This window comes from Geotrypetes seraphini, chromosome 1, assembly GCF_902459505.1.
Source record: "Geotrypetes seraphini chromosome 1, aGeoSer1.1, whole genome shotgun sequence".
NCBI lineage: Eukaryota > Metazoa > Chordata > Amphibia > Gymnophiona > Dermophiidae > Geotrypetes > Geotrypetes seraphini.
This window is the reverse complement of record NC_047084.1, coordinates 460128862-460144204: the sequence shown is the minus strand read 5'-3', so window position 1 is coordinate 460144204 and position 15343 is coordinate 460128862. Positions and strand designations below refer to the sequence as shown.

The following is a 15343-nucleotide window of genomic DNA, read 5'->3' as shown; positions in this document are numbered from 1 at the left end:
GCGCTGCCACTGTTTTTGGAGACCTCGGAGGTACGGTATGTCAGTCTCACGGTGGGAGAGTTGGTGGGGTTCTGCTGCACAGGGGGATGGGAGGGAGGGATAGAAAGATGCTGCACAAGGGGATGGATGAGAGGGGAGGAAAGATGCTGTACGGGAGGGGGAGAAAAGAAAGAGGAAGGGAGAGATGTTTGTTGTACATGGAAAAAATATGACATTCCCCCGAAAATAAGCCCTAATGCATTTTTTGGACCTATAAATTAATCTAAGACACTGTCTTATTTTCAGGGAAACACAGTACTACTTATCCTTTCTATAGCATTACTAGACATATGCAGTGCTGTATGGAGGCAGGCTGAGGTGCCTACCCTTACAATGTGGAAAAATGAAATGTTTACCTTATTAAAGTATGAATACTTGGATACTAAGAACTGTGGCCCTGGTCAATGGAGGAAATTCTGGGCGGTTTGGGCTCCTGTTTGGGACAGTTTGTCCCATGGTGCCCGAAGTGCTCTCTTGAATTTCTGACACTGGAGTGCTTGGAGGGGTGGGGGGGGATTCGGGGGAGGGGGTTATTGGGGGAGGGTTGACATTTGGATTTTTGGTGGGTATCTTTTGTCTCTGCGCAGACACCACGCGGTAGACCCTTTTGTCTTGTGCTTTGGTTAGTTTCTGGTTGTTTCTGTTTCCAGATTGTGGTATACTTTCTTTGTATTTTAATTTTCCTAATAAATCTTTGAAAATTAAAAAACAAACATATAAGAGATAATCCCTGCTCCATAGAGGTGCCAGTAAATTAGGCCAGATAAAACCTGGCCTAATGTACCGGTGCCTAGCAATGCTTAAGTCCACTTAGGCCACTAAGCGTGATTCTATATGCGGTGCCTAGTGGTTGATTGACAACTGTGTGGACCAGTGCCTAAAAGGTGAGGCGCCATTTACAGAATCCTGCCCTAAGTGCTGTTTTGCTATATAAACGGTGCTCAACTTGCAGCACTGTTTATAGAATAGCACCCTGCGCTGATTTTTTCCAGCACTGATTTTTCAGCACCGTTTATAGAATTTACCTCTCTGTACCTCAGGCTATAGCAGTATTCCAAAACGAGACTGTGCAATCCTTACTTGGGGCGCAAGATCATAGCAGCAAAAAAAAATTAAAATTAAAAGGAAGGTGTCTCCCTAGCTGCAAACCCCTGCATCCCCTTCCAGTCCCCAAACCCCTACTTTTTCCCAGGATTTGTCCAAACTACTGTACTTTAGATACAGTTTTTATGCTTGCATTTTTTTTTACTCCTCACCTTATACAAGCAGGCAGCTAGCAATAAAACTGTTGGGATAAAATCATTAATAGTTGAATTCATTGTACTCATACTTTTATTTTCTACTCAAAAAATATATTAGGCAATAACTTTTAATTTTACTTAAATACAATTTTTAATGTGTTCTTTGCTGTACTTTTACTTAAGTATTCAAAACTAATATATGCAGCCTTACTTTTACTTAAGTACTCTCACCAAGTAATAATAATAATAACTTTATTTTTATATACCGCCATATCACAAACAGTTCTAAGCGATACTTTGAACAACACTGGTTTAATTCCAGTCATATCTTAACTTCAATCAGTTCCAGGTCCATCAAAAAGTTAATGTTCAATGTTGTGTAACCTGGCCTCGGATGTTTCTCAGAATTTAGCCTTGTCAGTTATGCTATTCAATATTTATTTGAACATAAACTTGTCCCTGGGCTTGGGTTTAGGGGCTATTGTTTTATGTAGGTGACCTTCAGTTCTTCATATTGAAAAGTTTGTAGTAGCTGTTACTGATTATTTTGTAATGCATGGATATTTGCCAACAGATTTTGCTGGATAAAAAATATCTTAACTTTTAAAACTAAAAATGAAACGTGCAGCCCGGATGGGGATTACTGCGTCGCATTCTTGCCCGAAATGCAATCAGGCTCACGCATCTTTGAGTCACATGTTTTGGGCCTGCCCCGCAATCCAACAGTTTTGGAGACATCTTGGCCTATATACCACATCGCTTTGGGGAAGGCGATGGCTTCTGCAACCGAGGGCGTTATTTGGATTTTATAATATAGCCTCGCCCAAACCCAGGGGAATGTCAGCATTTATCTCCAGAGCCCTTTTGATGGGGAAAAAAAGCCATCCTCACCAACTGGCTCTCCCGTGATCCCCCGTCATATGCACAATGGAGATCCCTAATGATAGTGCACGCAACACTGGAGAGACGCATGGTGGGAGACTTGACTCTTGGCCCGGGTCGCAAATTTTGTCAGGTGTGGGAGCACTTCTGGCAGGACCTCACACCGCGTGCTCGCAGTAGACTTTTGAATCTTTAAGATTTTATTCCCACTCTCAGCTGTTGGACTGGCCATGGACTCTTGGGGAGGGGAGGGGGGGATGGGAGGGGAACTGATTATATGGTTGAAAATGTTATTTCCTGACTGGTACTACTGTTTGTATTTGCTTCTTACTGCTGGAATAATAAAAATCATTTAAACATAAAACTAAAAATGACTGTCACTCATGTGATTTTTCTTTTTTAAGTGATGAGATTGTTCTACCAGTGATTTAGGCTACTATAAATACCCATTTTGACTAGTATAGTGGCTCAAAAGGTAAACCCAATCACTTTCCTAACCTCTAAGCTCTGGTCTCATCTTCACCCTTCACTGATAGCCTTTCATGTCCCTCTGACGAGTCCACTAAAATTTCTGGTGTAATTTTTGATCCTGCAGTAACGTTCCAAATATTGCTGTTCAAAATTTGATCATGCTACACCCCTTTAAAAGCTGAGCATATCCTCCCTGTTTCTTCTTGTATTCCTTTTAAATATAATATTCTTTATCAGATATTATCAAGCGGTCTTTCTTTTTTATTTAGTTTTTTAGTTCAATATTCTCCACAGAGAACTCTTCGATCATCACACCAACAGTTGCTGATTGTACCTTCATTTAGATAATTATTCCTTGACGTTCACAGGAATTCTTCCTTCTCCGTTATGGCTCCCACATTCTGGAATTTTTTGCCTTTTTACCTTCATACAGAAAGTTTGTTTCTGAAATTTAAGGATCAACTAAAGGTGTATTATTTTCTCAGGCATTTTGTTAATAGTTTAATAGAATGGTCCTATAATTGAGAGAGTACATTTTTTCCCTAAACCTTATGGGGCTCATAATCGAAACGGAAAGACGTCTAAAATCCCATTTAAATCAGTACTTGGATGATCTACAAGACAAGTCGTCCAAGTGCCAATAATCGGAACGGGTTTTAGACATACCTAAAAATAGCTTAGGCCTTTTTAGTGTTGCTATATGCCCAGAGCTGAAAGAGGCGTCTTAGGAGGAGTGGTGAGGGCGGGACGTGAGCTGACCTAGAGACTTAGTTGCACTGCAAGTTTAACCAAAAGTGTAACGAGGCTGCCTGGGTGTCAGGTCAAAAGCGCGCCGGGACAAAGGCGCACCGCCGCACCACTCTAAATTACTGTTTTTAGTGCTCCGACGGGGGTGTGTGGGGGGGAACCCCCCCACTTTACTTAATTGACATCACGCCACGTTGTGGGGGCGTTGTGGGGGGTTGTAACCCCCCACATTTTACTGAAAACTTCACTTTTTCCCAGTTTTTAGGGAAAAAGTTCAGTTTACAGTAAAATGTGGAGGGTTACAACCCCCCAAACCCCCTGTAATGCCGGCGCGATGTCTATTAAGTAAACTGGGGGGGTTCCCCAACAAAACCCCCCCGTCGGAGCCCCTAAAAACTGTAATTTAGAGTGGTGCGGCGGCGCGCACTGCGCTCAATTGTCGGCGCGCGCTTTTGTCTTTCGCGCCGTTGTCTATGAACCGGCTGCCTGGACAGAACTTGTACATTGTGACTTAGGCGATGTAATAGCAGGTCTATATGCCCAGAAGGTATCCAAAGTGACCGGATAACCACTGCAGACACAAAGTACAGACCCCCACACACTGCCCCCCAGTGGTCACTGACCCCCCTCCCACAACACCATAAAAATTGGAATAAAAACGTACATGACTGCTTCCAGAACATCAGCATCTGGCATAGGAAAGCCTAGTAAGACAGCACAGAGGTGGCTTAAATAGTCTGGGGCTATTGGGGTTGTAGACAGGTGGGTCTAGTAAGGGAGTTGTGGTGAGATGTTTATATGGCACCCTTTTTGTGAAAAGTGTCATGAGTTCGGTGCTCGGGCCTGTGTATTTATAAATGACCTAGAAATTGGCACGAGTGAGGTGATTAAATTTGCGGATGATACAAAGTTATTCAGAGTAGTGAGGACACAGAAGGATTGCAAAGAACTACGAGACAAACACACTTGAGGAATAAGCCACGAAATGGCAAATGAGGTTCAATGTGGATAAGTGCAAGGTGATGCATGTCGGTAACAAAAATCATATGCACGAATACAGGATGTCAGGTGCTATACTCTGAGACCCTAGGAAAGAGACTTGGAAGTACTTGTAGATAAGTCAATGAAACCATCCACGCAATGCGTGGTGGCGGCAGCGGCGAAAAGGGCAAACAGAATGTTAGGAATGATTAAGAAGAGGATCACAAATAGATCTGAGAAGGTTATCATGCCACTGTACCAGGCCATGGTATGCCCCCACCTGGAATACTGCGTCCAGCACTGGTCGCCATACATGAAAAGGACATAGTACTACTAGAAAGGGTTCAGAGAAGAGCGACAAAAATGGTTAAGGGACTGGAAAAGTTGTCATATAATGAGAGGCTAGAGAAAGTGGGCCTCTTCTCCCTTGAAAAGAGAAGACTGAGAGGGGACATGATCGAAACATTCAAGATAATGAAGGGAATAGACTTAGTAGATAAAGACAGGTTGTTCACTCTCTCCAAGGTAGAGAGAACAAGAGGGCACTCTCTAAATTTAAAAGGGGATAGATACCATACAAACGTAAGGAAGTTCTTCTTCACCCAGAGAGTGGTAGAGAACTGGAACGCTCTTCCGGAGGCTGTTATAGGGGAAAACACCCTCCAGGGATTCAAGACAAAGTTAGACAAGTTCCTGCTGGACCAGAACATACGCAGGTAAGGCTAGACTCAAATAGGACATTGGTCTTTGGCCTAAGGGCCGCCACATGAGCAGACTGTTGGGCACGATGGACCACTGGTCTGACCCAGCAGCAGCAAATCCTATGTTCTTATGCCCTGTAAGGTGCCCCACTACTGTGTTGCCATGTGTGGGTGTCCAGTCCATCACTTTGCTGGCCCCTCTCATGTCCAATAGGTCTTGTTCTAGGCATTTTTGACTTGGACAAATTTTTGAACGAGAATGGGGTATAAAGATAGATGACTTAGCGGTCTGGCTGATCAAATGGCTGGATGTAGACGATTTTTCAAAAACAAAAAATATTTTGGACGTATTTTTGGGGAATGGACTTTAGACACTGCCAACTTTGGGTGACTAGCGACTTAGGCCCAAAACAGACTTAGACGCTTTTTTTGATTATGCCTCTCTATATGTTTTTATCCCTTTTCCTCTTTCCTATACCCCAAATTTCATGGTAATCAATCCTTATTTTTTTCCCTATGTTTCGGAGATGTTTGCATTAGTTCACTGTCTGTTTGTTCCCCTCCCTTTTATATTTTATTATATTGTAAACCGCTAAGATTTTAACCTCAGTTTTATATTTGAAGTATATCAAATAAATTGAACTTGAACTTCAAAGCCCCTCATTGACTATTCTAGACTCTTCCTTCTTTTCCCTCCACCGAATACAAACTATCCATCACTTATTCCCTTTGCAGTTTATTCAGAACCTCACCCTTTCCCTTATAATCCCCCACCTTGATAAATGTAACTCACTCTGCTGTATTACCTCTGCATTCATAAAAACATACTGAGCAAGACCAACGTCTACCTAGCCCAGTTTCTTGTCTCCAACAGTGGCCAATCCAGGTCACAATGTCTGACACAAACCCAAAGAGTAGCTACATTCCATGCTACCGATCCAAGGCAAGCAGTGGCTTCCCCCATGTCTACCTCAATAGTAGACTACGGACTTTTTCCTCTAGGAACTTGTCCAAACATTTTTTAAACCCAGATATGCTAACTGCTGTTACCACATCTCCTGGCAATAAGTTCCAGAGCTAAACTATTCTTTGAGTGAAAAAATATTTCCATGTAATTTCGCTGAGTGCCCCCAGGTCTTTGTACTTTTTGAAAGAGTGAAAAATCGGTTCATTTTTACTCATTCTATACCACTCAGAATTTTATAGATTGCAATCATATTCCCCCTCAACCATCTCCTTTCCAAGCTGAAAACCCCTAACTTCTTTAGCCTTTCCTCATGCAAGAGGAGTTCAATCCTCTTTATCATTTTGGTCGCTGTTCTTTGAATCTTTTCTAATTTCACTGTATCTTTTTTTGAGATATGGTGACCAGAACTGAACACAATACTTAAGGTGAGGTCACGCCATGGAGCGATACAGAGACATTATAATATTTTTGGTCTTATTTATCATCCCTTTCCTAATAGTTCCTTGCATCCTGTTTGCTTTTTTGGCCACCGCCACACACTGGGCAGAAGATTTCAGTGTAATGTTTACAAGACACCCAGACAATGGTTCTGAGCACATTTCAGTCAACAAGAAATTAGTGAAAGTACAGGAATGCATTTTGTTGTTTGAACATAATGAGAAACTCTACAGAATAATCTAGCAGCTGAGTTCTTTTTTTTAATTTGCATTTATAATATACATATTTCATACAAGAAATCATAGTCCATGTTAGTGGAAAAAAAAGTACCGGTAACTGAAATACAAGAAATTTAGTTTATGAATTTAGACCCCACCCCATCATCATTCTCTTTCTAAATCCTCATGTACCACTTACATTACCCCTCAACAGAAACTTCTTTTTCAACTAGCATCTTTCAAGCTGGGTAGGATCAAAGTAAATATATCTCATAGCATTCAATGTTATCACACATTTATAAGGGGAACTATAGGAAGAAAACGCCTCCTAATGCTATTACCCTGTCTTTTTAATTCAAGGATTCCTTCCGATACAACTGTGTGATCTTAGCCACATCCAGAAAAATCTAGATTGGATGGCCACAGAACTGAATGTCTTTTTATTCTGAAAATATAGCTTCAAAATATTAGCTAAGTTCTGAGTAATCTGTAATGCCTGAAGTACAGCCTGTGGCAAGGGTATAAAACTTTGAAATAAATAAAAACCCACCTGCACAGTGTAAGAACAGCAAGGAGCTATGGGTTGATCTCTGACAGCTTGAGTGGGAGGGGAAGCACAAGACTTGTAATGTTGCTCCCACCTCCTCTTAACATCCCTGCACTTGTGCTGAATACACACTTCCAAAAACCACATGGGGAATGGGAACCAGCAGTATGAAGAAAAGCACCTTCATCCTGTCCCTTCTCAACGCCACCATACAGCAGCTCAGTATCACTGACCTCTAAGCTGGAACTCTCCCAGACCTGGAACAAAGCGTCACTCTGTCACAGAGATTCCAGGACACAAAAGGAAAAGAGTTCTCAGCTACAAAGCCGAAGTTTTAATTTAGGTGTTTATTACTTAGCTTACTGCAGAAGCAATCAAATCAGTGTAACAAAATGATCAAGCTAAACACTACTGCTACTACTACTTACCACTTATATAGTGCTGAAAGGCCTATGCAGCCTGTACATTTTTACATTTATAGACAGTCCCTGCTTGGAAGAGCTTACAATCTAACTTGGACAGACAGACATGACATATAGAGTTGGGGATGCAGAACCCAAGGTGAGAGGAGTTAGGAGTCGAAAGCATTCTCAAAGCGATGAGCTTTTTTGACTAGGCCTTGAACACTGCCAGAGACGGAGCCCGCTGTAGGGATTCGGGTAGCTTGTTCCAAGCATACGGCGCAGCAAGGTAGAAAGGACAGAGTCTGGAATTGGCAGCCGAAGAGAAGGGCACAGAAAGGAGGAACTTACCAGCTGAGCGGAGCTCACAGAGGGAGGGGGAAATCATAGGGGGAGATAAGTGAAGAGACATAGGGCTCCTTTTATCAAGGTGCGCTACAGGGGTTAGCGTGGACATTTCATCACGCGCTAACCCCCGCGGCAAGCCAAAAACCTAACGCCTCGTCAATGGAGGCGTTAGCGACTAGCGCGGCAGGCAGTTAAACACGCGGTATTCTGCGCTTTAACCACCTACCACACCTTGATAAAAGGAGCCCATAGTGAGGGGCAGCTGAGTGAGTGTATTTGTAGGTAAGCAAGAGGAGTTTGAATTGTAGTCGGAAACGGATGGGAAGCCAATGAAGTGACTTTAGGAGAGGGGTAACATAAGTAAAGCGGCTCTCCCAGAATATGAGTCGTGCAGCCAAATTCTGGATGGACTGAGATGGAGCGAAATGGCTAAGCGGAAGGCCTGAGAGTAGCACGTTGCAGTAGTCTAAGAACAAGGTGATGAGGGCATGGATAAGTGTTTTGGTAGTATGCTCAGAGAGGGTCAGATTTTGGTAATATAAATGCTAAAACATTATACAGATACTTAATCAAAGAGAAAGACAATATATACAGTATAGTGCTGAGAGAAAAAAAAAAGTTTGTGAACCTCCTGGGATAGTCAGTACTTTAGCACAATTTATGCTCAAAACATGATCAGATCCAGATTTAAATCCTGATAAGAAACAGAATCAAAGTACCCTGAAAGGGTGAATTTTAATTATTCAACAAGATTATACGATGTCCATGTGTGGAGAATAAGTGAACCCTTATGCATTTTATTTACTTTACCTCTTCAATAGTATTTCATAAGGTATTTTTCCCTTCTTCAGTGATTCTTTTCAAAGAGGATCGCTAATTAGAATATGAATGAGCAAACTTTCACAGACTGAACCCAGCAAAGGAGATGGTTTGGATAGGCTGGAGTGAGCTTCAATGGCATCTCCAGTAGTTGGAACCTAAGGACAGTACCGGGTGGACTTCTAAGGTCTATGGCCCAGAAATAAAGAAGAAAGACATTTTAATTTAAACATGAAAGATGTAATGCATGTGATTACAGGGAAGCTTGGTTGGATTATTCAGGTCTTTATCTGCCATCATTTACTATGTTACTATGTAGTAACTGTTGGCACCTCCCTAAGCTACAGTGGCTTAACGAAATATTTCCTGTAATTGTTGATCAATCTCACATCGCCCTTCAGAAATGTTGACCCATTCTTTCATACAGAACTATTTCTACTCTTGACATTCAAGGGCTTCCTCCTCCTCACAAACAGCTCTTGTCAGGTCTTGGCACAACATTTCAGTCAGATTTAGGTTAGGACTTTTGACTTGGTCAATCTAAAAACAAGTATTTCTTCTCCAGTCATTTTGTTGCAGATTTATCACTACGAATTACATGACCCATTTGTTGGCTCAGTTTCAGCTCACTGATAAATGGCCTGACATTCTCCATTAGGATTTTCTGATACAAAGCAGAATTCATGGTTCTGTCAATGACTATAAGACATCCAGAGTCCTGATGCAGCAAAAACAGCCCACTCCCATCATACCTCCACTACCACGCTTGATAATAGGATGAGATTCTCTCTCTGAAAGGCAGTGCTTGATTTTCACCAAACAAAACATTTGTTATATGACTAGAAGTTCAACTTTTGACTCATCCATCAAGAAGGCATTATTCCAGAGTCTTCTGGGTCATCCAGATGCCCTCTGCAGACCCCGAAGCAGATAGCAGTGTTCTTTTGAAAGAGTAGCAATTTCCTCTTAACTCTCCTCACACGAACACCATTCCCATTCAAGTTTTCCTTAATGACTGACACATAAACCCTCGCATTATCCACAGCAAAAGAGCTTGGCAGATCTTGTAGTGTTAGTCTGGGGTTTTGAGATTTCGTAGAAGACTTTCTGGTTTGCTCTTAGGGTGACCTCTACAACTTTTCCCATTTATAAACTGACAATGGATAGAGCTCCAAATATTTAGCAATGGGCTTGTTATCCTGTCCATACAAATGAATGTCAACTACCCTTTTTGTAGGTCCTGACATTTCTTTTAAAAATTGAGGCTTCTTCATTCATGAATTCCAGCCATTTTAGAAGTGATAAATCAAAACCTCACAGTTAGACCTTTATATTGAACCAACACCCATACTTACTTGCTACCCTTGTTTTCACTTTGTAGCCAGCTCATATAGAGATTTTGGATCAGTGTTTACCTTCAATCCATATAGGCTATTGTTCTTTTTCTATTTGCAGTTTAATTAGATACCGTGCCAACCCAGGACCCCTGATGAAGGCGTGTTAACCGAAACATGGACCGTTTCGGGTCCCTAGGTTTGTGTAAAGGTGGTATCATTAACCGCAATCATTAATTGATATAATAAACATAGCCTGCATCTTGTACGTTTGTCTGCAGTTCTTCTTTGTTTTTACCCTTTTATTTAACTCCTGATTCCAATTAACATAATTACTACCATACTGGATCAAATTAAAGGTCTCCAGCCCAGCACCCTCTTTTCAGCAATGGTCAGTCCAGGTTATAAACACCTTACACTACAGGATTGCCAAAAAGTAGTAGGAAGATTTCATGCTTTTCATTCCCATAGATAAGCAGTGTCCTCTTCCAGGTCTACCTTAGCAAGTTTATGGACTTTTCTTCCAGGAATCCGTCGAAGACATTTTTAAATCCAGCTACACTAATTGCTTTTACCGCATCCTCTGGCAACAAATTCCAGAGATTAAGTATGCATTGAGTGAAAAAATAATTTCTCCTATTTGTTTTAAAATGTATTACTCAGTAACTTTGCGGTATGTCCTTTAGTCTTTGTGCTTTTTGAAAAGCAAACAAATCAATTTGCATTTACTTATTCCACTCCACTCAGATACCTTGGTTGTATCTCCCCTCAGCCGTCTCTTCTCCAAGCTGAAGAGTCCCATCCTCATTAGCTTTTGTCTGCGAGAATCATTCCATCTCCTTAATCATTTTGCTCACCCTTCTTTTTTTTGAGATTCAATACTACACACAATATTGAATGTGCAGTCACCCAATAGAGTGTGATACACAAGTATTACAATATTTTTTTGTTTTCTTCTCTTTTTCATTCCTAATGTTTTCTTCTCTTTTTCATTCCTAACGTTCTGTATGCTTTCCTGGACAGAACCACACACTGAGCAGATTTCAATGTGTTGCCCATGATGACATCTAGACCCTTTTCCTTGGTGGTGACTCCTAATGTGGAACCAATATATAGTTATAATCTGGGTTATTCTTTCCAATGTGCATAACTTGTCCATATTAAGTTACATCTGCTGATTGGATGCCCAGTTTCCCAGTATCCCAAAGGTCCTCCTGCAAATTTCTCACAATCCACATGCAATTTAACAACATTGAATAGTTTTCTCTCACCTGTAAAATTGATCACGTCACTCTTCATTTCCATTTTCAGATCATTTATAAATATGTCACCGGTCCCAGTATGGATCCTTGTGATACTCTACTATTCACCTTCCTCTCTAGAGATAATTAAACCTCGTTTCTATTGTAAACCATTTAGTTCCTTTATTTACAGGTGGTATATTAAATAAAGGTGAACTGTGAACAGTGCGTATCTATTTTTGATTAGTTCCCAGTCCACAACAGGATACTTCCTCCTATCCCAAATTTCCTCAGGAGTCTGTCAATGAGGGACTTTTTCAGCTGTCTCACCTTTAACCATGTTTATTCATATCTTCAAAACCATCTACCACATTGCCCAAATCCATGTAGACTGACTCATTAAACCATGCTGCTTTTCTCTACCACCTTGGATCTTGCTGATCAGCTGCCCTGTTGCTTTTTTTGTGTGTTGGTGTGACTAGGAAGGGATTTGGTGCTCGGAGAAGTGTGTGTAACATGCGAGGCTTGTGTAAAGGGTTATGTGTGGTTTGGTATGCTGTTGTGTGTGTGCAAGGGGATGTTTATCTTTGTGCCTGGAGGGTTGGTGGTGGTGGTGGGGGGTGACAGTGAGTATATAGTAACGTGAGCGTACACTGTAAATGTAGCCTGATACTTTTTTGGATAAATATACAGGGAAGGGGTACGTGTGCCCGAAGAAAGTGCTGAAAGGATGTGCTTATAGGGAGGCCTGGGGAGCAGTAGTGTGTACATGTGAAGATGTGTGTGGGAAAGAAGGTGTATTTTGTGGCTTGAAGAGTTAAAATACACACCATTTCAATAAATACATTTTGAAATGCATTCTGTAATGAATTGCCAAATTGCATAATAGCGAGTGGTGCTCACAGAGAAATGTACAAAGATAAAAGTATTGAAAAGGGCATCATTTACTGTTCAATTGTCCATTGATACTTAAATTTTGGAGATCCATTTGGGGGTCAAGTGAATAAATTATTGGAAAATCCAGTGGCATTGACGTACGATACTGTGCTAATTGGCACGTTAATGAGGGCCAAAAGTCAAATATCTTCCCATAATAATAAACTTCTCTTTATTATGACAGGGGTCGCCATACAACTTATTTTGAGGAACTGGAAAAACTGGGACCGGTTAAATTATACTTTCTGGTGGGAATCTCTATGCCACACTTTTAAAATGGAACGTATGATTGCTATACAGCAGGGACATTATAGGAAATTTAAGGAAGTTTGGGAGCCATTGACAAGATTCTGTAAGGAGCGATTGTTGATTTTGCCCTTTGATCATACACGTCCAGGGTGGGGAGATACTTTTAATTTGAGTGCAACTGTTGGGTATGTAGAAAGGGGGGGGATGATATATATATTTACTAAATTAAACTAAACCTTAGGTTTGTATACCGCGCCATCTCCGCAAGCGCAGAGCTCGGCACGGTTTACAGAGTTAAGAGGAAAGGAACTACAATAAGTGATAAAGGAGAAGGACTAAGAGGAAAGAGAGGGACAGAATACTGGAGAATGGGAGGTGATTAGATTTTTGCAAAGAGCCACGTTTTGTCATAAAATATAATTTGATAGAATTTAAGTGCTGTTAAAGTGTAAAATGTCTGTATAATATGTTGCACTTATTTTTGGCTTTAAAATGAATAAAGATATTTTTTTTTAAAAAGAAAAGGGCATCTTTCTCCCTTCCCCATACATACTTGTGTATATACACCCCTGTGTTGAATGTCATTCATGTACCAAATGAGGTGGATTCTGCTCTTCAAAAGCTCACAGTATGACCGATTTGAAGCATAAGGTTTCACCTGCCTCTTTCAATTTTGCTATACCAGCCTAACAGGGTACCTAAAAAACAGTCTGTGATCAACCTAAGGTCTTCAGGAAGCCCATTCAAAGAACATAAAGATAAGGATGTATAGCATGCAACGCTAGATTCCAGGCAACTGCTGACCATCTTCTTTAAAGGCAGGACCCAGCAGGAGGGGTGTAACATAGAAACATGACGAGAGATAAAGACCAAATGGCCCATCCAGTCTGCCCATCCACAGCATCCACTATCCCCTCCTCTCCCTTGGAGATCCCATGTGCCTGTTACTTTTTTGAACTAGACACAGTCTTTGTCTCCACCACCTCTATTGGGAGACTATTCCACACATCTACCACCATTTCTGTAAAACAAAAAGTGCTTCCTTAGATTACTCCTGAGCCTATCACCTCTTAACGTAATCCCATGCCCTCTCATTTTGGAGCTTCCTTGCAAAATGAAAGATTTGCCTCATGCGCATTTATGCCATGTAGGTATTTAAACATCTCTATCATATCTCCCCTCTCCTGTCTTTCTTCCAAAGTATACATATCGAGATCTTTAAGAACATAAGAAGTCGCCTCTGCTGGGTCAGACCGGTGGTCCATCGCGCCCAGCAATCCGCATCCGCGGCGGCCCATCAGATCCATGACCTGTATGTGATCGCCTTGATACCCTTTCTATATCCTATCTTTATCCTTATCTGTATCCCTCAATTCCTTTATCTGTCAGGAATTTATCCAATCCTTCTTTAAAACCCCGTAGTGTGCTGTGTCCTATCACAACCTCCGGCAGCGCATTCCAGGTGTCCACCACCCTCTGAGTGAAAAAGAACTTCCTGGCATTGGTTCTAATCTCTATGCCACGCTTTTAAGTCTGTCCCTATACATCTTTGGATGAAGACCACCAACCATTTTATAAACTTCCTCTGGACCAACTCCATCTTGTATATGGCTTTTGAAGATGAGGTGTCTGTATAGCCTGTGACTTTAAGGAATAACCTGGAATATACGCTGAAGCCATTCACAGAGGTAGGGTATTTGTGGATTCTGTGGCACCTTCAAGATTAAGCACCCCGCCTTGGACTTTCCTTCAATCTTACCAGGCAGTCAATACTTAAGATAAGAGATGATGTGATCTCTTAGACTGTGTCCATTTCATCCAAAGCACCGTTGAGCATGTCCTTTCTAAAACATCTTCAGGTTTTACTGTGTGGGCCATTGTAATAGGCCAAATACGATATAAGCAGATCATGAATATGGGTAGCTAAAGCAGAGTTGCTGAACAATGGTTTTAATTCCCTCATCAGACAGAGGTAATAAAGTGCACTTCTAGAAATGCTGGTTGAATAGAAATGAGAATTTTCTTTTTTTATTTTATTTTTATAGAAATTTTAAAATTATCAATCCCAAATATCCACGTGCACAGCAAAATTAAAGTATCTAAAGAAGAATAAACAAAGACCACAAAGTCTAATTATAACAGAAAGAAAAAATAAGCAATATTCTAGTCTTCAATAAACAGAAGATTAAAGTATTTCATACAAAAGCAAATGTTGCTAATCATCTTTAACAAACAAACCTAAAAGGAAAAAAAATACCCTGTATATGCTGTCTTTCAACAGGAGCTCGTCAGTGGGCATCTATGTCCACAGGAATTGAGGAAGACGTTCTTTCATGTCCCTCCATTACCCCTTTGGTAGTTATAAAGGAAGACAATTGTGTAACATAAAAAAATATATATTTAAATGATTTATATTTCACTACACATTTATACTGAAATTTAAGAAGAGCAGAGCCCCCATCTGCAAAACAGCGAGTCTCAGCAAAAGAAACTGTTTCCTATTCTTTTAAGACTCTCTAAAGACATCCAAATAAATAGGTATTTTCATATTCAAAAAGTAAAATGGTGTGGTAGATGTGCATTTTATGATTAGTTTTCGAAGGTAACCCTTCTTCTTCAGATCAGAGAAAAAGGGTTACCTTCAAAAGTTAATCCTAAACGGCATTATGTTAGTGCAATAAAAAATGATCACCTTATTTCCTTTATTTTTATATATTATTGTTGTTTTTAGGTGCCATCGACACATGCGAGTCCTAGCGACTTGATAAATTGAGGATCTAAAA

At 40.8% G+C, this 15343-nt stretch overlaps 1 protein-coding gene across 3 annotated transcripts in view; it reads right to left on the bottom strand.

Annotated features, from left to right (window-relative positions):
• PLXNA3 (plexin A3) overlaps positions 1 to 15343 on the bottom strand; it is a 479210-nt gene that overhangs the window by 283085 nt on the left and 180782 nt on the right. The window lies entirely within an intron of this gene.